The sequence below is a fragment of the Hyaena hyaena genome, unplaced genomic scaffold, assembly GCF_003009895.1.
Source record: "Hyaena hyaena isolate Hyena2069 unplaced genomic scaffold, ASM300989v1 scaffold_31, whole genome shotgun sequence".
In the NCBI taxonomy this organism is placed as follows: Eukaryota; Metazoa; Chordata; class Mammalia; order Carnivora; family Hyaenidae; genus Hyaena; species Hyaena hyaena.
The window spans coordinates 5346086-5367080 of NW_024080664.1; the positions used below are offsets into that span (position 1 = coordinate 5346086).

The following is a 20995-nucleotide window of genomic DNA, read 5'->3' on the forward strand; positions in this document are numbered from 1 at the left end:
CTAACAGGATTGGCGAGGCTCTGGCCCCCACACCTGCGCCCGCTCGGGAGCCCGCTGCTCCGGACTGCGATTTTCAGAGCAGCTTATAAATGGGCCCATTGTCTCTGCGGCTCTGCTCCCTTTCTCAAGTTCACCTGACAAAAAGATGATCTGTGTTTGTGTTGAGAAGCCAGCTCCCTCACTGGCCAGGAGAGTGGCTCCCCTCTAAACTGTCTGGTCCAGGAGAGAACAAAGAATGTGCTGATGGAAAGAGGCCATGGCCTGACCCGGAGCGGACTGGGCCCACTGCACTTGGCTTTGTAGAGAAGGGCCGTTTCGGGCCCGGGTGTGGGGGTCCTGGGCCCAGCCAGCCCGCCGCTGCCTACTCACTTCTCCACCACTTTTCTGTGTACTCTTAAAGATAAATGTTCTTTCAGGATAGATTTAGATTTCTGGAAAAGCTGGGAAGAAGACACAGGGAGTTCCATAAACCGCCCAACACCCAGTTTCCCCCATTACCAACCTCTCACGCTAGGACGGAGCATTTGTCCAATGGGGAACTGACACAGGTATGTGATAATGAACTAAAGTTCCTTCTTTACCCGGATTCCCTTGGTTTTTCCCCAGGGCCCTTCTTCTGTTCCAGGAGCCGATTCCAGGACACCACGTGACATTCAGTCTTGTCTCCTGGGGCTCCTCATGGTTGTGACAGTTCAATTCCTGCACCCCACCCCCCAGCCTTCACCTTTCCAGGCCCCAAACTCTGCAGAGTGCGAGGCAGCTGCTGGCCGGGCCGCGTGGCCTGTTCCCAGGGGCAAGGCCAAGGTGTGTGCCAGGAGCATGTATGTCACATGTGCCTGCAATCAGGGTGCGTTTTATGATTATCCCCACCACAAACCACCATGTGTCCCAGACGGGCAGGCCTGCCATGGCTAAAGATGAATTGTATCCCCCTCCAGTGTGGGCGCGCTGACTTTCTGGGATCCACCTAATTCCCTCCCGCCTCCCACTCATCAGCCAAAAAGTACCCCCCACCACCCAGTGAACACATGGGGTGCCACGGGGAGGGAGGAAGTAGCGAGAAGCTGGAACTGTGCCCTGCAACGAATTCCTTATTTTTTCTGAGCTAGGAAAGCCCATGCCAGGGAGGGAAAGAGCCCCCAGTCTCCCGGAGCACCCAAGGGCCACGCGGACATACAGGGTCAGCCCATGGCCGAGGCAGGAGCCCCGGGGCCCGAGTCGCAACCGGAAGTCCTGGAGACACCCGTGTGCACGGTGTGGTTCAGGATCACTGGTAGCTGAGAGCCGTGTGTCCACAGGCTGAGCCGCCCCACCCACTCTGCCCAAGTATCTCCCAGGGGGCACGCGGGGTCAAGTTCACCATTCTCGGGGATCTCTGAACGAGCTTTCCCACAGCTGGCAAGGAGCTGACCCACGATGACGGAGAACATTCCTTGTCAGAGGCTCAGGAGAAGTCCACCAACCACACCTGTCAGGCTAGACCCAGAAAAACACTTGGCGGTGGGCTCACAGTCCACGCAGGCAGTGCCCCCTATAGTCCCCCCAAATCCAGGCTCCATGGGTTGAGCGTCCATCTCTTGAGTTCAGCTCCAGTCATGATCTCACGGTTCATGGGGGTTCGAGACCCACATCAGGCTCTGTGCTGACAGCGTGGAGCCTTTTTGGGATTCTTTCTTCATCTCTCTCTCTCTCTCTCTCTCCCCCTCCCCCGCTCAAGCTCGCGCTCTTTCTAAATAAACAAACAAATAAATAAACAAATAAATTAGAAGTCCCCCCAGCTGGGAGAGACCCCAGAAGGACAGCCAGGACAATTTGCTAGAGATTTCATCTCACCACAAGCAGCGTTTGCCCCTATAGAGAAAAAGGCTTGTCAAAAGCACTGTATGGAGAATCTAAGTAAATAAATGCCGCTTGGAAAGAGCGGACCAGGCAAGTGCAGACCAGGCAAGATGCACAGGAAAAGCCTCCACGTCAATGATCGTGGAGGGCGGATCATAAACCACCAGGCAGCATCACCTCACCTGCATGAGGGCGGCTCCCGTCAACCAAACAGAAACACAAAACGGGTGTTGGGGACCGTGTGGAGAGACCAGAACACTGGCGTCCTGGGGCAAAGAATGTAAAAAGGCGCAGCCCTTGGGAAAACACGATGGCAGTGCTTGGAAAAGTTAAAACTTGGGGGGTTTTAACTGAACCTGGGGGGGGTTCAGTCGGTTAAGGGTCCAACTCTTGGTTTCGGCTCAGGTCATGATCTCGCGGTTCGTGGGTTCGAGCCCCGCGTCGGGCTCCGTGCTGGCAATGTGGAGCCTGCTTGGGATTCTCTCTCTCCCTCTCTCTCTCTCCAAAATACATTGATTAAAAAAATTAAAACTGGAACCACCGATATGGTCCAGCAATCCCACCTCTGCGTATACACGCAAATTAACGGCCTTGCAGCACCTTGAAAGCTATTTGCAAACCCATGTTCATAGCAGCATTATTCACAAGAGCCAAGAAGTGTGACCAAATGTCTGTGGGTGGACGGACGCATGAAGAAAATGGAGTCTGTCCTCACAACAGAATGTTATTCTGCCTTGAAAGATCCAGTTACACGCTACAACACAGATGAACCCAGACCACGTCATGCTGAGTGACCTAGCCAGTCACAGAAGGACAAATACTGTATGATTCCACGCATCGGAGGGGGTATGCAACACGGTCCTCAGAACCGGGAAGCAGAGCGAGGGTTCCCAGGAGTCGGAGGCAGGGGGTGGGGGTGGGGAGCAGGGGAGGAAGGAATGGGGAGGTTTAATGGGTACGTTTCGGTTTTGCAAGATGCAAAAAAGTGTGGAGACCTGTTGCACAATCATGTGAACACACTTTACACTACTGAACTATACACTTAAACACTGTTACGATGGCAAATTTCATATTATGTGGGGTTTTTTTACAATTAAAAATAAGTTTTTAAGACAGGGAGGACATACACAGCAGCTTCCTTTCTTTCCTCATGCTGTGTCTGCAGCAACACGTGCCAAACTCCTTTTGAGTCGGGCCTGGTGCCCCACAAGGCAGGTCCGAAGCAGGAAAAAACAAAAACAAAACAAAACAAAAAAAGAACCTCCATTCCACTTGTTTTACATGGCAAAAGTGGCCCTGCTCCCCATACCTGAACAGCACCTGGACACACAGACCCAGAAACCAGGTCAGCCCAATGGAATCTGCCCGAGAGGTTAAGGTGAGTCAAGGTCACTTGACTGAGGAAAGCAGCCAACACCCACCCCAGGAGACGAGAGACTCAGTTTTCACCTTCTACGTGTCTGTGGTACTTGGAATCGTTACAAAAGCACGAATTATTCCTTATAATACACATTTCAGCACGTGAAACGTTTAGAAAAAACATCATGTTGGGAATGAGACCCAAGACTTGTACTCCAGCGGGGGAGGGGTCACTTGAACCTGGGGATTTTCCGTCTCAGCTGGGCCTACGGTCACCTTAAGGTGCTTTTAAATTTAAAGATGCAGAGGCCCCAGGCCCAGGCCCACTAAGTTTCTAAGGAAGGGACCTCAGCAATATTTATAATCCTCACAGGTGATATTCTAAACTTGCTGAAGTTTAGGGGCCCCTGCGTGGCTCAGTCGGCTAAGCGTCTGACTTCAGCTCAGGTCATGATCTGCGGTTTGTGAGGTTCGAGCCCCGCGTCGGGCTCTGTGCTGACAGCTCAGAGCCTGGAGCCTGCTTCGGATTCTGTGCTTCCCTCTCTCTCTGCCCCTCCCCTGCTCGTGCTCTGCTCCTGCTCTGTCTCTCTCTCTCTCAAATATTAAAAAAAAAAAAAAACCTACTGAGGTTTAGAAATATGCCAAGACTTCCCTTATGGTCAGAAGAAAAGTGACGGGGGCGGGAGGTGGGGGAGGGGCACCCGGGTGGCTCACCCGGTTTAGCATCTGGCTCTTGATTTCAGCTCAGGCCATGACCTCACGGTTCCTGGGATGGAGCCCCACCTCAGGCTCTGCACTGACAGCGAAGCTTGCTTGGGATTCTCTCTCTCCCTCTGCCCCTCCTCCACTCCTCTCTTCTTCTCTCTCTCTCATCAAAATAAACTTAAAAAAAAAAGTAAGGACGCCGCCTGCACCGGAGCTCAGTGCTAATACTGGCGGTGGCTGAGTTCTGACCGGTGACTCTGGAACTGAGACTCGAAGACCCTGAGGGTTCCTGTGGGGGGTACAACGGGGGGAGGGGAGGGAGCGCGGCGGGGGGGGGGGTGGTATTTAGTCTTAAGGCCTCAGGAAGAGAGGCCCACCCGGCAGGAAGCAGCAAAAGCAAAGCCCAGGGTCACCAGCCTGGTGGACGGAGCAGGCTGGAGACGCAATCGCTCCCGTCCCCGGAGGCGCCGCACGGAAAGGGCTAGGCTTGCTCCGCAAAGCCGGGGAGGCCTCCGCAACCTGCACGCCAGATGGTACCTTCAGTGCCTGGGAAAGAGCAAAGGCCACAGGTGAACTGTGTCCAGCACGCCGAAGCCACCAGCGCACGTTCGCCGAGGGCATCGGTGGACGAATGGATGGATGGTTAAAACAAGGAGGCGGCCAGGGTCACAGCCACGCCGCTCACAGCTGACGTCAGCGCTCACGGGACGTGACCTGACCCTGGAGTCCCACAGGCTCCCACCAGTACACGCATCACGCCACGTCCCAAATACAGAGAAGGGGGCTCTGAGCACCGGGGCAGGGGCGGGGGCTGGGACCCAGACCCTCACCACAGCCCCGAGTCACCCCCAGATGAAAGCATTAAACATACAAAATCAAACCAACGCACACAGGCCTGGAAAACCCAGCTAATTAGATACTCCACGCAACGAAAGCTGGGTAATAGGACTGGTAGATACAAAAGCACCCAGGTCACACTTAGTGAGAACTGGGCCGTGGGCCCCACAGAGAGGGGGGAGGGAGGCAGGAGCTCGGCCACGATTCTCACGTGGCCCAGGGGGCAGAATCCATGAGAAGCGCACACAGTCTCGACAGACCTCAGGTCACTTCGGCGGGAATGCTCTCCACTTCGTTTCGAGCTAAGTAGACTGGAGCCCGGCACTTGGTCTAACCCCCAAATCCAGAAGAAGGAGTTCACGGAGAGGGCGGAGACCCAAACTCTCCAGACCAGGTGGCAACAAACCCCGCGGTGGGACCGACACACCGAAGCCCAGGCAGCGGCCTTTCCCCCAACCGACGGCTTGCACGCGGCGTGAAATCCACCCGAATCAAAATGCCCCGGAACACAGGACCGGAAACGTGGAACACACACAAAGGAGGAATTGTACGCTGACCAAACTAAAAGTGTAAAGTGACAAGAAGAGTTGATTTATCAAGCTCGAAAAGCCGTTAGCGGTCATCCACAGAAATGATGGAACCGCGGTCTTCTCCGGGGACGGGAGCCCCGCTCTCGAAATCCGACAGCCCACACACAGGACACACGGCGCGCAATGTGAGACACGACATCATGGAGGAGCTTCACTGAATCCACCTACATCAAACTCCGTGTCCTGGAGAAAATGCAATTGCCGTGCAGGTACCCAAGGAGTACTCGGAAGCACCAGGAAAATTCCTGAAGCCTTTATTGAGCCTCGATGCAGTAATCCCAGAGGTTGACTAGAAACTAAGAGGGAAGAAAGAGGAAAAAAGAGACAAGGAAAAAACTAAATACATAAAAAAAATGAACTCTTCCATTAAAAAAGATATTAAAATGAAAGAACCAGGAGCATAGCTCAAGGTCCCCCTGGCTCTAGGCCCTCAGCACGCGACTATTTCTGGAAGGCCCCACTATGAAAACCAACTGTAACCACACATCCGCACCATGGTTCTACTGAGGCTGCCCTTTCCATTTAGTCCCTCTGGGTTCGAACATTCTGGAACTTTCTATCAGCCATCACCTTCACCAAGCTAACCTGCATTCCAGATTTCTGGGCGACTACAACCCAGAGGGGCCCTGCCCACCATCCATCCCATCAGCTGCGGTGGGTTATGTAGGACCAGACGGCCCTGGGCGTGGCCACCACCAGCGAGGGGGTTTTCCAAGCGTGGCAGGAAAAGCAGAGTCTCCTTCACCGGTCTGGGCAGGGGGCTTCTCATACTGGGCTAATTCTTAGTTCAGCATATAATGTTTATTCAGAAAGGCACCCCAAACGGGAGATATCTGAGGGCGAACCTCTTAGGTACAAAGACTGATCTCTGAATATGCACTACTCAGCGCTGTGAAGATGCATGATTTGCGACGATCTCAATTGGGAGCTTCGTATGGTACCTGATGCGTTGTACATCTTGACAAGTGACAGCTTTGATGAAGACAGGGGGCGTGGCCACACAGCACAGAGGGAGGGCTCATGTGGGGTTGCCAAGTGTGAGGGCACAGTCGGGGCAGGGGGTGGGGGGGGAATGGACACTCTCTCCTGCCCAGGTCCCCAGCCTCCCAGCTTTAGGGTCTGCTCTACCCCACTTCCTCCTCCGCCTCCACCAGGCTCCTGCTGGTGGACCGGAACCATCCAGACTACCACCTGGCCATCCCCTGCCCATGCCCATCTCACCTGAGACCTCATCTTGCCTGTGTGCCCACAGCACTGCCCCCACGCCGCTCCCCAGTCTGGTTCCAGATGGCACCTCGTTTGCCCTAGGGGTTCCCTGCCCCGGGCACCCAATGTGGGGCAGAGCAGTGTAGTGCTGCCAGCCTGGATTCAAATCTGCTTCTGTACTCACAGCTCAGACAGGTGCCTTAGTTTCCCGCTCCACAGAGGCGGTAACAGTCCCTCCCCTCACGGGTTGTAAGGACAGAGAGTTTTTTGGGAAAGCCGTGAAGCCATGGGATGGCACAGGGCATACGTTACTGACATCTTTACTACCACTGACCATTACTACTAATATAAGCGGAACGTATTTGTGTTATGCAAGAATATCCGGGAACAATCCGAACAGAGAGACTACCTAAACACGATTTGTTAGCAGAACAGGATTCCACAGGTTTTTTTAAAGACCTTCACTATCAACTATAATGTTAGTTTCATTAAAGAGGGTGTTTATACTTTCTCTGCCAGACCGGCCATGTGCACATCAATTTGACACCATGACTACTTGCTGTCTATGAAAACGACTTCATTTCCAGAGCTTCTGACTATCCTTACAATTCAAAGCAAGATTCGGGAGTCAAAGACGCAGATGCCCCCCAATGTGGGAGGGAGACTGAAAACCAGACGCTGGTGTCTAATACAGGCACCGCGGGCGTGGGGGTGGGGTGGGGAGAAGCACGCAGCTTGTGACATGCAGTCAACGTGAGTTAACCCTACTTCGGCGCTGACCCCAGAAGTGCTCGTGAACAAGTGTCCTTCAGGGACACGTCTGGGCTGGTCGTTTTCAGTGGTCTGAGCCCTTCCACTCTGATACCCACGACCGCTGCACGGAGGAGGCCCGCGGTCAAGGGCCTTGGTGAACTACCCCGTCGGTCCACATCCAGGCACTAGCACCACATAAAACTCCTCACTGCCTGGTATTTCCAGATCCCCGTTGGGTCCATGGCCACATCCGCGAGCCTCTTGACTTCAGGGTCCTCATCTGTAAGATGGGAGCGAAGTTTCGCTGCCTGCAGGGGCTGGTGCAGGTGCAGGGGTGGGTAGCTACCACTTGTGTCTCCTCTCCTCTCCCCAAACAGTGGAAATGTACAGATTACTCTGTTTTGTTGACGACAGTGGAGGGGCCTGGAGGTAGACCTGTAACGACTACCCCAGCCCTCACCCGCCAGTGAACACATCCAAACAGCTGTTACTTACTCCTGTGCGCTCCCCTCCAGCCCTGTCTGCCTATTTGCAATTCCTGGCACTAAAACCTGAAGGCAAAATACAACCACAAAAGACCTGACATATTCAAAGTCACACTTGCTCAGGTGTTCCCCCTGGTGCTGAATTCACAGTCGTCTGCTCAGCCATAAATTGGCATTTTGTCCTGCACGCCCCTCTCCCCCGGAATCTCTGCCATTCTCTCCATTTCCCTGCTCCTCAAACTAACCCAGCTCCTTCCCAGAAAAAAAGTCAGACTTCCAATTTAGCAAGCAGCCAATTTCTTGACAATTCCACTAATGACAAAAGAGCGGTGTTTGTGACATCAAGTTCTAGCTTCTCAGTTGTGTTCTTTTAACCTTGGGAAAGTAATGGTGTCGCCCCGAGCACGTGGAGGACAGCAGGCTGCGCTCCCGGGACAGAAGGCTGCACTGAAGTCTCCCCCCAGGCGGAACCGGGATTAGCCGGGTCAGTGTGGGTTAAACACAGAAATCCGCTGGGCGGTCAGCAAAACTGTAGTCTCGGTGGCTCAGGCTCCCAGAAGGGGCTTTCAGGAGGGAAGGGCGGCCCAGCCTGGGGACTGAGGGGTACTGGAGCCAGACCAGGAAAGCCAGGGCTCACCCTGCCTGCCGCCCCCGTGGGCCATGACCTGGGTGCGCACGTCGAGACAAGTGACCGGGAGAGGTGCTCCGACCTACCTCACGGGGCGGTCGGGGTGGGGGGGGTCCCTCTGATGTTGCTCCCGCTGGGACACCTCCCCTCCTTCCTCAATACCTTTCCCTTTCGGGAACACGAGAATGCCGTGGCTCTCTTACTAACCGGACAGCCGGCTGAGCTTCCGGTGTCCTTCCTGTTAACAAAGGCAACTCTTCACCCTGCGCAGAGTGGTCATTTAGTTGGATGATTTCATGAGACTTTCCTAATAGGTCAGGAGGGGGTAGCGGTCGTCCCAGGGCGGGGTGGGGAGAGGAGGGAGGCAGGGAGGTGATCCAGGGCGAGGGGGGGGTGTCACACCCCCTTTCAAGTCATGCCCGCACGTTTAATCAAGTTTTTCCGGGGCCTGAAAGTTCAAAGCTGAGTGAAGCCCAGACGGACCGTTCCATCCAGCCGCCTGCCCCTCGCACCCCCCCCCTACCCCGGCGCTCCCAGAAATCGGTCGCCTCCTCTGGTTCCCTGTGCTCCCCCAACCACGCGCTGCCCCCGAGTCCCCTGCAGGCGCCTGCCGGGTTCTTGCGCCTTTCCCCTAGTGTCGCCAGCCCCCAGCACACCTCGTGAACCCTGACCTCCCCTGCTGTACACTGGTGGCCACCTCCCTAGACAGAGGCCTCCTGCCGGGCACGCGGCGGGCTCGGTGTGAGCGAGGGGATGAAGGACTTCGCGTCAGACAACAGCTAATCAGGAGGGGAACAGGGCCAGGACCAGTGTCCCAGAGTTACAATGGGCTTGGCGCTCACACCCAATCTAGGGGCTCCCCGCCCCCCAAACTCCATGGGGTGGCACTAAGAACAAATAACCGGAGGGAAGGAGCGGTCCCCAGGCCTTCCTGGCAGCCTCCATGGTGCTGCCTCATATTAGGTGAGTGGTGACTCAGGGAGGTGGCCGTGCCAAGAGGAGTCAGCCAGGCCCCGCTGCAAAGCCACACTCAGGACCCAGGCCAGGATACCTTCCACCCAGGATGTGGTCTTCCTCTCTTGCCAGAGCGACTCAGTCCTGTGACACCAGACCGCAGTTAGGGATCAGAAGGACGGCCTCTCTGTCCCTGGAAGCTATCAAGCACTTTCTCCTCTTACTGAACCTGGAAGTTGAAAACCAAGTCTGGGGCGCTGTCCTGAGCCAGGTTCACCAGAGCTAACCGCAGTCTATCTCGTCACAGCTGATCAGAGATACCGCCCCACAAATCACTCTAGATGCCCAGAAAGACATGACCTGGAGCGGGGGGGGGGGGGGGTAGCGGAGGTGACATTTCCTGAAGCCGCCGGCAGGGAAATCATCACCTCCAGAAAACCTGAGGACCTCCAGACAGAAATTCCTCCTGTGATCTAAGACACGCACTTTCCCCCAGATGTTACTGGTTTTGAAACTAGAGTCTAAGTGTACATCCTAAAATTCAGGTGTGCATTTCCAACCTCACCCCAAAACCTCGCAATGCAGAGCATGAGGGTTTGGGGTGCTGGCAGGTCTGAGGCTGGTCTCCGAGTTTACCTGGTTGTACGAAACGGATGTAGAAACTCTTCCCGAGGTCACTGCCTTTGGAGGTGCTTTTCTGAGTAGCGATTACACATTCATCCGACTACTAATAGAATTAGAAGTCCTCTGGAGAATTGAAGCACAATAGTGGTAAAGAAAATTCATCCAAAGGAAAACTTACACGTATTGAAAGAAAGATGTACGTATCGAGATGTTCACTGTAGTGCTGTTTAGAATTTCAGAGGAACTGAAAAAGGCCTATGAATAAAGATTTGTTAAATAGGGCACATCCCATACAAATCTGACAGTCATTTGGTGATCCAAATCTGTGCTTGCTGATGTGAAAATATACGTCACCAACAATTTTAGGTGAAAAGCAGTTTTTAAAAAGCACAGAGTTCATTTACAAATACTTATGAAGGACTTGCTACGCATCAGGTGTGCACTGAAAAGTCCCCACTCTGCCATCCTCCTGTTTGGAAGGGCTAGACTTGATGTGTGAAATTGGAGACACTGGGAGAAAAATGTCCTGTCCAGACCAGAGAGGTTATCGTGGGTGGCTGACTTCCAGTGATGTAAACTTTTTCCTCCTTTCGCATTTTCTAATATATTTTTTAAAGTTTATTTTTATTGATAAAAATAAGAGAGAGACAGCAAGCAGAGGAGGCAGAGAGGAGAGAGAGAGAGAGAGAGAGAGAGAGAGAGAGAATCCCAAGCAGGCTAGCGCAAAGCTTGAACTCATGAACACTGAGATCATGACCTGAGCAGAAATCAAGAGTTGAATGCTTAACCGACTGAGTCACCCAGGCGCCCTGCATTTTCTAATATTTCTAAGATGAACAAGTGATTACATGAATAATTTAGAAAACCTCAAGTGGAGAGGTTTTTGTTTTTTTGGTTTTTTTGGGTTTTTTTAAGAGAAAAGAAGGGGGGCACCTGGGTGGCTTAGTCGGTTAAGCATCCGACTTTCGCTTAGGTCATGATCTCGCGGTTCATGGGTTCGAGCCCTGCGTCGGGCTCTGTGCTGACTGCCAGCTCAGAGCCTGGAGCCTATTTCAGAGTCTGTGTCTCCCTCTCTCTCTCTGACTCTCGCCTGCTCACGCTGTCTCTCTCTCTCTCTCTCCTAGAAATAAATAAAAATATTTAAAAAAAAAAAAAAAAAAGAGAACGAAAAGAAGGAAAAATCACAATAAACTACTCCGGAAAAAAAATGTGTTTACCTAGAACATATGTGTATTGAACACAACACGCTTCTCATTCCCCCACTCACAGCCCCCAGGGGAGGCCAGACAGCTCAGGCATCTTAAGACTCAGGCTCAGGGGCCACCAGCAACTGGCTGCTGGTCCCCTCACACACCAGACCAGCCAGAGCACACCCCACCCCAGGTGTGAGCCCGGGGCACAGCCTGCCAACTGTATCCCTCGCATTTCCCCCCGGCTCCCAGAAATTAGGGGGACTGGGGGAGGGACCCGTATGTACACATCTACCGACAGGCACGTCACGCCATCAGTCTGCACCTGTACACATCCCAAAGGTCAGACTGAACACCCAAAAGTATCGAAGCCCTGCACTCCGGTTTAATTCAGATGGCGGAACATCACAAAAAAAAAAATCTCTATTTCCTCAGTATTTAAGAAAACTCTGTAGTGCACACAGGACTCAAAAGAGGCCACAGTCACAAAAGCCTCCCAGGCAGGTTGGGGCCCCAAAGCCTGACTCGGGGACGATGTGGTGAAATCCACGTCTCGTCGACATCTCCAGCCCCCAGAAGTAGGCACTACCACCACCGTTTTGCAGAGAAGAAAGCCAGGTCTCGAAGCTGTCCGATGTCAAAATCAGAAGTAAAGAGAAGCCCGAGGTTCAAACACGGACAGGTGTGTGGGGCTGAGAAACCCCAGATGTCTCCCCAGCCACCACCGCTGCAAAGAGAAACTTCCGGGATTATAGCCTGCGAAAACCTAAGTTTCCCCCATTTCTGTTCCCAGACGGTGGCCTGTGCACAAAGAACAATGTTGGAAGACAAGTCACCTCATTCTTCGTAAGGATGTTCCTTGAAGCACGTATGACTTTCGGGCTGTTGCATAATTGACTGATTGAGAAGAAAGGGCCATTTATAGGAGACTCCAGCACAGTGCTGGACAAGCCCAATGAATACGTGAAACCACAGAAACTTCCCCATGGTGAAAGGTGGAGTATTTCCAGTGTGTGCGCGCACGCACACGTGTGTGTGTATGTGTCCCCAAACAGTAACTACTGTTCTGAGAGATGAGCCTCTAAATGTCAGATTACCTGAAACTGAACTTCCCAGGCTCTCAAGATATTTACAAATACAATACACATGAAGGAAACAACAAGGCTCCCGTCTGGAGAAAATGACCCCCTGGTGGCCGTTTCTTTCCTCCCACAGTCACTGTAGCACCTGTTAGTGCCGGCATCCGCCGCGGCCCCGATTAGGGAGCAGAGTAAGTCCTTCGGGCACCTGTCTCTGTGATGAACTTACACTTGTCCGCAAATGAACAGTCCTGATACCATAGGTGGTTCTAATAAAATACAAGCAAAACATGTGTGCTTCGTGAATTCTGAGGAACTCCATTTTGGATGCATAGCCAGTGTCCGATCTCCCGTGACATCACCCTGAGCCAGCACCCTCTGACAAGGGCCTGGAATGTGAGCCAAATGGGACATTTCGGTTTCCTCATCCGGCACTACAGAGATAAAACAGCCAACGGATGTCACCCAGCCCGAGACCAGGACTCTGAGAGACAGAGCTTTCCTCCTGGAAACGTCTTGAACACTGATTAAAAAAAAAAAAAAAAATTTATTATGTTTATTTCTGAGAGACAGAGAGAGACAGAGCATGAGCAGGGGAGGGGCAGAGAGAGGAGACACAGGATCTGAAGCAGCTCCAGGCTCTGAGCTGTCAGCACAGAGCCCGACGCGGGGCTCAAACTCACAAACCGCGTGATCATGACCCGAGCCGAAGTCAGACACTCAACCGACTGAGCCACCCGGGTGCCCCGCGAACACTGATTTCTGAAACCACAAAGGGGAAAAAAATAGCCCAACTTCCACAAGGGATATTTGGGCTGGGGGCGATGAGAGGAAAATGAGACCAGACCAGAGCAGACGACTGTGTTCACTATGACCGCTGACCCCAGCACGGTCGACTGAGCGATCCCAGCGCTTTACATGACTTATTTACATGTGTTATATCAGCTCCAGTGATGATTTCCAGTGAAATTTCATCACAGAGCCTTTATTTTCCGTTTGCACAAAGGATACATACAAATATTTGATACCACTTCTCAAAGCTACGATTCTCAGGGTCATAAAACACAGATGGTTGAACGCATGTGCATTTTAAGGGTAGTCCACTTCCTTCTTTGTATTCAAAACCTATTAAAAATTCAAATCCTTTCAAAAAGGCCAGTAGCATAAAATGGGTAAACAAAGGTGGGGTGAGCTTAGCTGAATGAAACGGTAAGTGGCAGAGTGACGGAGGTGCCGCCACTCACAACATTTATGAGTCAGCGGATTACCATTCAGAGGCCAGAATTCTTAAAGCCAGAAATGACTTCCGTCACATATTGTGCGTTTTGAACGGCGAAGCTGTCTCAGAAGAACAGTAACATGGTCTCCAAACGGTGATGCGGCAGGTCCCCGCCTTGAGCGTCCGCCGAGCTCAGCCCCTCCTCCAGCTGTCAATTCCCTCATTCAGGGGACGCACCGTCCACGGCCAGCAGTGCCCGGCCTGGGGGGTCAAGAGCCATGCAGGGAGCAGTGGTCAGCTCCCTCCCTACCTTGGGGAGCCAGGGAAGGATTCCAGAGAAGGAGCCTGTCTGGGTCTTCGGGACCCAGGAGTCCCCCAGCGGGCAGCACCTCCCCAAAGGTAAGCAAAAAAAAACGAGCCAGACATGCACAATATGAAAAGGCATTTGGGGAAGTCTTTTGTAACCTGTTCGTCCTAATGACAGCCACTCACATCCTTCTCCTTCCCTCACGGGACCTGGGGCCACTCACCCACTCACTGCCCCGGTCAGAGGCCCTCTGACCCAGCCCTGGGACCCTCCTGTCTCGACACCGTCAAATGACAGTGCTATTTTTTTTACCGCTAACGTTTTTCTCAGTGGTCCATGCTCGGTGTTCTCTCTTTTTTTCTAGAAGCTTCCAACCACCACAATCCCACGGTTCTAACAAGCCAAACCCAGTGGCCTCCCGTCTTCCTGCCGTTGCTTCTCTGATCAACCCACGACTATCCTGTTTATGTCAGGCTCCCAACTCTCTTCCTCTTCACCCCGTCTTCTGCCCGGCTTCACGGGACACACACCCTGTGTGCCCTCCCTCCTGCAGCGGCTTCTTTACCCCTCCCCCTTGGCCTTCCTGGCCCATCTTCATGGGTTGACCCAGAGCGTGCTCCCAGGGCCCCCAGCTCACACTCAAGTCTCCAGTGAGCTCTTCCACGCTCACGGGCTCACTGCTAAGGAAATGCGGCCCCAATGGGTGCTCTCAAAGGGTCCTCGTCTCAGCAGCAGGGGGGACCCTGCGAGTGAACAACCCCAGGGATGGGTCCTTAAATTCTGCACCCCAGGGGCCTATCTTCCCTCTTCCTACTGCCAGGCCTGCTAACAAGGCTGGCTCCGAAGGTCAAGGACACTCCCCGCTCTTCCCACGTGCTTGCCGCCTCCCAAGGAGCTCTCATGTTTTACAATAATTTGACTGCTAATTATGATAGAGAAAAATAATCAGATTATGTGTGCAACCAAGCTCAGACCCACGAAGCCCCTCGTTTCTCCTTTCCTCACGTGGGTGGCCCCAAGACTCCTCTGGACTCTGGCTCTCTGCTTCAACATCCGCCATCAGCTCATCAAACCCACCCAAGGAGCGATGGCTCCGAGGACAGGCCCGCTGGCTTCATCCTGGTCCCTCTGTCCACAAAGACCTTTCTCTGTTCTAGACCAGCCCAGTGAGGGCGACCGAGGTACCACAAGTATGCTGACCACCACCCACAGAGGGAAAGGGCCGGAGTAATGGCAACTGGAAAAGATCTGGGCCCTCTGCCTGCCTTTCCAAGAACCTGGCCCTAAAAAACTTCCCTTGGCCTCAGATACCGGGTCTGCCCCACCTGGTCCCAAACCACGTCTCCAGTTTCCTACTTACACATCGCCCCCACCCCCCCTCGGCGGAGTGAGGCCCTGGCCACACAGTAGACTGGGGAGTCTAGTGGGGAGTTTTTAGAAACTGCCCGTGTCTGGGCCCCACTCCCAGAGATCTGGACTCCACCAGGGACCAGGCGGACAAAGGTGGAGTTTTACAAAATCTCCCAGGCGATCTCAACGTCCAGTAGGTTTTGAAGGTGGCCAGGTCAGGCTACCAGGGACATCCACGTCCTCGCCCGGCCCAGCCGCCGGGCACAGGCCGTCCGCACAGAAGACAGGCGCCCGGGTTACCCCTGCCCCCATTCTGTAAGGGGGCCGGCTTGGGGGCTCAGCGCAGTGGCAGGTGAGCTGCAGCTGGCTCCAGCTGGCTCACACGGGTTGTGCGACATTTAGCGCTGCCAGCCCCGTGTTTACACCGTAGCACCTAACCGGCAGGTGCCATCAGAAAGGCTCTTTGTTCCTTTTCTCGGAGAGTGGGTGTTTCAGCGGACCACAGGCATAGGGGCCAGCAAAGGACACCTCCCTTCCCTCCAGGCCTGGGGACCAGAGCGGGCTTCCCTGTTCCTAAAAACGGTCCCACAGACTGGGGGAGGGGGGCGGATGGAGACAGGAGGGGATGAATACTGGGCGTCTGGAACCACAGAAGCCTTCCACAGGTAGTTTTCTTTTCAATTTGTTCAGAAGAGCGGGGCTAACAGGAACGAGCAGAGAGTTTTTCCAGAGACAAGCTTTTAATGAGCAGATAAGTGTAATCTTGGAGTCTGTCATTTACGTGATTACCGCGTGAAAGGCGGAATCCTTATCTTACACTGACTTAACACACTTCTCATAATCTTTACCTTATTCTACTGACCTCATCTGCCCGGAATATCCTCGCTTCGTGGTACCAGAACCAGACGCCACAGTGGCTCCGGTCTGAGCTACCCCAACTTCAAAACCTCAGTCTTCCAAAGAAATCAACCTTGATCCCGCCCACAGGGCAGGGACACAGCCCCCAACCCCTCACCCTGGGGAATAAAGGTGCAAACCGGCTGCCTTCCATTTAGGCTGCAGAGATTTTACGGGTTTTAAAGATTTCTCACCTTCAGAGTACAAGCTTTTTTAGAATTGTGTAAGGGACGCAGGCACTCTGCTATTTTCCTGTGCGTGTCTTCATGTGACCCAAAGGCGTGAGTGTCTTTTGTTTCAGCACCCTAGGAGTTGCGATTAAGTGCTCTAGGCTCCGGCAGATATGGGCCGATTTCTCAGCTCAAGCACTTTATGGACCACTGTGTCGTGGGAGCTACTTAAATTCTCGTAGCTTCCTTGTAAAATGGACTCTCTCGTGGTTTCTAACTCCTCATGGCTTCTGTGAGGATTTTTAAGTGTGTGCTCCAGGCTTCACACGCCCTTCCTACCCCCAAAACACCCCAAATCTCAAGTTAGGTGAACTCAGTCCACCACTTGACTTCCTGAAATCTTACTCGCTTACTGAGGGTTTGGTTTGGGCATGGAATTGGTTCACCTGGTGGACGGGGGCACCGTGATGCACTGTGTGGGGTTCACCCTTCCCTCCCTGAAATGCACCCCTTTGTTTCTGAAATACCTTCTGCATTCTCTTGCCTTCAAAAGGCTGAATACGGACATCCTTTCCCTTAAGTCGCCCGGCCAGATGGCATCAGGTGCCGTTACATAACACACCCGAGGCCCCAGGGCCCACGGAAAAGCAGGCGCAGGCTTCCTCAGAGGTCCTGAACAAGAAGCGGGACTGTGCCCTGGGCGCTCAGGGACTCGGTGAATTATTCTTCTGTCCCTCCTGCAGAGGGTGATGGCGGAATGTGGGGCTTCTATTGTGCCAAGAGCTGGGACACTGCGAGCCCGAGTGTAAACACTGGGTGGCCCCGGGCTCCCCTCCGGGCCAGGAGCAAAGCCGCCCAGAGCACTCGGCAGGTGCTCGGTGACCCTTCCCAGGAACTGGGTTGTCAGGCAGCGACCTCAGCACAAAGAAGTCCCAGTGCCCATTTCTAGGGACTTCGAAAATATCCCGGGGGCCTGACTCCACTTCTCAGAAGAAAAATCCTAACACTGCCCAGTTCAGGTGTTGAATTTGAAAATAAAAGAGCTAAGGAAAACCCACGTGGCTGGCCCGAGGCCCACTTGCTACAATAGCCGCTTCTACTCAGTCACCACTAGGCTGATACCTAAACACGGAGCCACCGAGGTTTGCCTGGAGCCAGGCAGGAGGTCAGCAAGGGTCGATCGAACTTGGCAACTCTTAACCTTGTTGAGGTCAAGGGCTCCCCAGGTGGCTCCTCCCACAAGGAACCTGCTGAGATCGGAAGATTTAAATGTGGGAGCGGCCTCCCAGGACCCAAGGGCGTAAAACTCCACTCGCATTAGCATACCTTATCAACAGACTAGAAACCATTAGAATAAGAAAAAAGTCTGCACGCGAAGCCACAGGACGGTAATTCCAGGCTGCTGGGTAACCAGAAATCAAGTTAGCAAACAACAGCAAGGGAGAAAATCCAGGAAGACTGCCTCTTCCTCCCTCCACCGAGAAAATTAAGAGCATAATACTAATTGGCAGACAGCCCAGTTAAGGACACTTAGCTACAACTTGTCCAGCCCCCATTCTGGGTCCTTCTGGAAATCCCCCTGCGTCTGGACTAGCGATCGGCTAGACCTTGGGGAGATCAAAGTGCTGGTGGTAACAATAAAAACATGAAACTATCGAATGACACACTGGAGCCCTGCAGACCCGCCTGGAGGGAGGCCCTTTCACCGTGGTTTCTTTGCCAGGGGGGACGAAAGGCAACGTGCGCGCGCCGCTCCCCACGCGGGCTTGGCACCCCGGGTCCGAGAGTCCCTCGTAATTGTTTTCCAAACCACAATGTGTGGTGCCTGCGTCTTGGAACAACAGGAAAAAAATTAAAGCTCACAGAAGCTTCTCAGGCACCGCGGATCAGAGCCGCCCATTGTTCGCTTAGTAAACAAGCAAGCCCTAAGACAAATCCCTGAGAAGCCAGGTTTGTTCACTTTCTCAGTCCTCCCAGAACTAACTGTTCCCTCTCGGATCAGCACGGCCTTGGCATTCCACAGATGGACAGGCATCGGGCCTGTGCAACGTGGGGCCTGCTTCAAGTCCGTCTCCCCTTCCCCTCCCCACATCAGCCCACATGCAGAGCAGAGCGGGGAGGCGGGCTGAGGAGGCGGGGTGCTGTCTCCTCCCAAGCCCCCGCCTGTCGGACAGAATGCACTGAGCGGGAACCAGGGACGTTCTCCAGGCTCCACCGGACATCAGTGGAGTCTGTTTCCCGGTCAGGACGGCCAGGTGGGGGGTGGACTGTTTTATTTGATGACGACAGCAACGTGGAACAGCAAAATGCTCCCTCGCCCCTTAAAGTACAGCCGCTGTCCATCCAAAGGATGTCAAAATGCTTTGCAAACCACCCATTAATTTTTATGGTGGCCTGAGAAGCAGATTGAGAATCATTACCTTCATTTTTACAAGGCAAGGAACCAAAACCACAGGGGAAGGTGGATAGGCACCAGGCCAATCAAGCCTTGCCCAGTGTTCTAAGCCGACTGCGCCCTCTCTCTCCACCTCAGGCCCGCAGGGAGGGAACTGGTGGGGGCTGAGAAGGGCGCCGGGCCAATAACCCCAAACTTTGGGGTTCAGAGGCCATCACACCTGGAAGGGCGGGGAAGGGGTCCACATAAAGGGATTACTGTGATGTAGGCAAGAGAGGTTCCAGTGTAACTTAGTCATTAAATCGGCAAGCCTGTGACCCCAAGAATGTAAATATTAAAGGCAGGTAGGCAGAGTGCGATCACGGATGGTGTCTGTTTTACTGCTTATGTTTCCCTTTATTGCGTTTCCTACCCAAGGCATACACTGCTTTTCTGATCAAAAGTTACACGAACTTAATACTGATGGAAGACACGGTGCGGATCTGCTGCATTAACTCGCCAAGCATCAGGACAAATAAAACCCAGCCCGGCGACCCCTTTCTGAATCTCACAGACGGCGAGGCTCCCCTCCCGCCGGCCCCTCCCACGTAGAGGGCCCCGCCGCCCGCGCGCCGCCCGGCACCCCGGGAAGGGCCTGGTCCCCCGGCTGCAGGAGCGGCCGCCGGCCGGAGCCGCCGGCACCCCGGGCGCCGCCAATCCGCAGCGCGCAGCCGGCTCCCCGGGAAACCTCACTTGGGGAACCACGCGCCTCTCTCCCGGCCCCCCCCCCCCCCCCCCCCCCCGCGCGGCGGCTCGCTCCCCGGACGGCCCGGCCAGAGCCCGGGATTTCCATTTCCAGCCTACAACGAGGGGTCTCCGAAGTTGAAATATGCATTGTCACCAACAAGTTTAACCCGGGACCGCGCGCCCCCTCTCCTCCCCAAAGCCGCGCGAGGGGGCGCCCCCGGGACGCGTGCGGTCTCCGAGCCGGGCCGCCCCGCAGGGCCGGCCTGGGAGGCGCCCGGACCAGGGGAGGGGGCTCCGACGGCGGCTCGGCGCCCGCAACCCCGGCCCGCCCGCCCCCGCCGGGGCGACCCGGGCGCCCAGGCGGCGCCCAGGGGCGCGAGGCTTCCAGAGGCCGCCCGGCGCCAGCCGTGCCCCGGCGGCCGAACTCCGAACTCAGGCGGCGGGCGAGCGGTCGGCCCCCACGAGGGCGCGAGCCCGCCGAGCCGCGGCCGGCGCCGGGGCGGGAGCGGCCCGCAGGGCACGGCCGCGCTGCCGCCCGCTTACCTGGCTCGCACCGCGTCCCCGCGGGCTCCTGCGGCTCTCGCCGCGGTCCGGGAGCTCGGGCCGGCCGGGGACGCGCGCGGCGCCGCGGGAAGCTCCGCGCGAACCTCCGCGAGGCGGCGGCGAGCGGCCGGGACCGCCAGGAGTGCGGCGAGCGCCCGGCCCGCGCCTCCGCGGGCGGAGGGTGGTCCCCGCGCCGGGGCGGGGCCGCGGGGGCGGGGCGCGCGAGGCGGGGCCCGGGCGCGGGGGGCAGCGGAGGCCTCCGCGCCGGGCGGGGCCTGGGGGCGGGGCGGCGCCTGGGCCGAGGCTACTTGGGAGACAGGGCGCGAGGGAGGAAGGGGGACCGGGAGGGGGAGCCGAGAGCAGGCCTCCGCAGGCCGATCGGGCGGGGGCGGGGCAAGCGCGGAGGGGGCGTGGCCGGTCATGGGCGGGGCCCAGAGGCAGGGGCGGGGTGCGGACAAGCGGGGGCTCCCCCCCAGGCTGGAGGGGGCGGGGTTTAGCCCCGGCGGCTGATAGGCCGGGGCGCGGTAGGAATAAGTAGGGGGCGGGCCAAGCCGGAGGGGCGGACCTCGCGGCGAGAGGCCGGGGGATGGAATGTGGATAATTAGGGGGCGGGGCCCAGCCGTTGTCGCCGGAGGCCGGGGGTGGGGCTAGCGCCAAGGGGGCGGGGCCGAGCCGGGGCCACCAGGAGGCCGGGGAGGGGTGTGGTTTGCGGGGGCGGGGCTGTGCCGGGGACGCCAGAGGCTGGTCCCGGAGAGAGCGCGCCGGCGGGGGGTGGCGCCGCGGCTCCCCTAGCCCCGGCGGGGACCTGGCTCGGTGCCCCCTCCTCTTCCTCCTCCCCGCGCCAGCCGGGGAATGGGGTCCCGGTCATGTCGCCGGGAACCCCCGGGGTCGTGGTCCCTGGAACCGAGTAGATCTAGATGGGGGTGGTGGTCACGCTCCTGTGCTCCCCGCACCTCCATCCTCCCACCCCTCCTTCTTGGGGAACCCCAAGCGGGGACCCCTGGGTGAGGTTTGGATCCTCCAGCGTCGGCCAGGGCGCGGACACCAGTCGAGGACAGTGGAATGCGGGCCGTCGAGGGGCTGCGGGGGCAAGTGCAAAGTTGAAAAGCAAGACGAAAAGAAAGGCAGTCACATTGAAC

At 55.6% G+C, this 20995-nt stretch overlaps 1 protein-coding gene across 2 annotated transcripts in view; it reads right to left on the reverse strand.

The window, feature by feature from the left end:
• The window catches only part of SH3BP4 (SH3 domain binding protein 4), an 83156-nt gene extending 63146 nt beyond the window's left edge, over window positions 1-20010 (reverse strand). For both annotated transcript variants that reach the window (XM_039228549.1, XM_039228548.1), the window contains exon 1: window positions 19857-20010. The gene's annotated coding sequence lies outside the window, so the exon portion shown is untranslated. The remainder of the gene's footprint in view (window positions 1-19856) is intronic.
• Window positions 20011-20995: the final 985 nt, after the last annotated feature.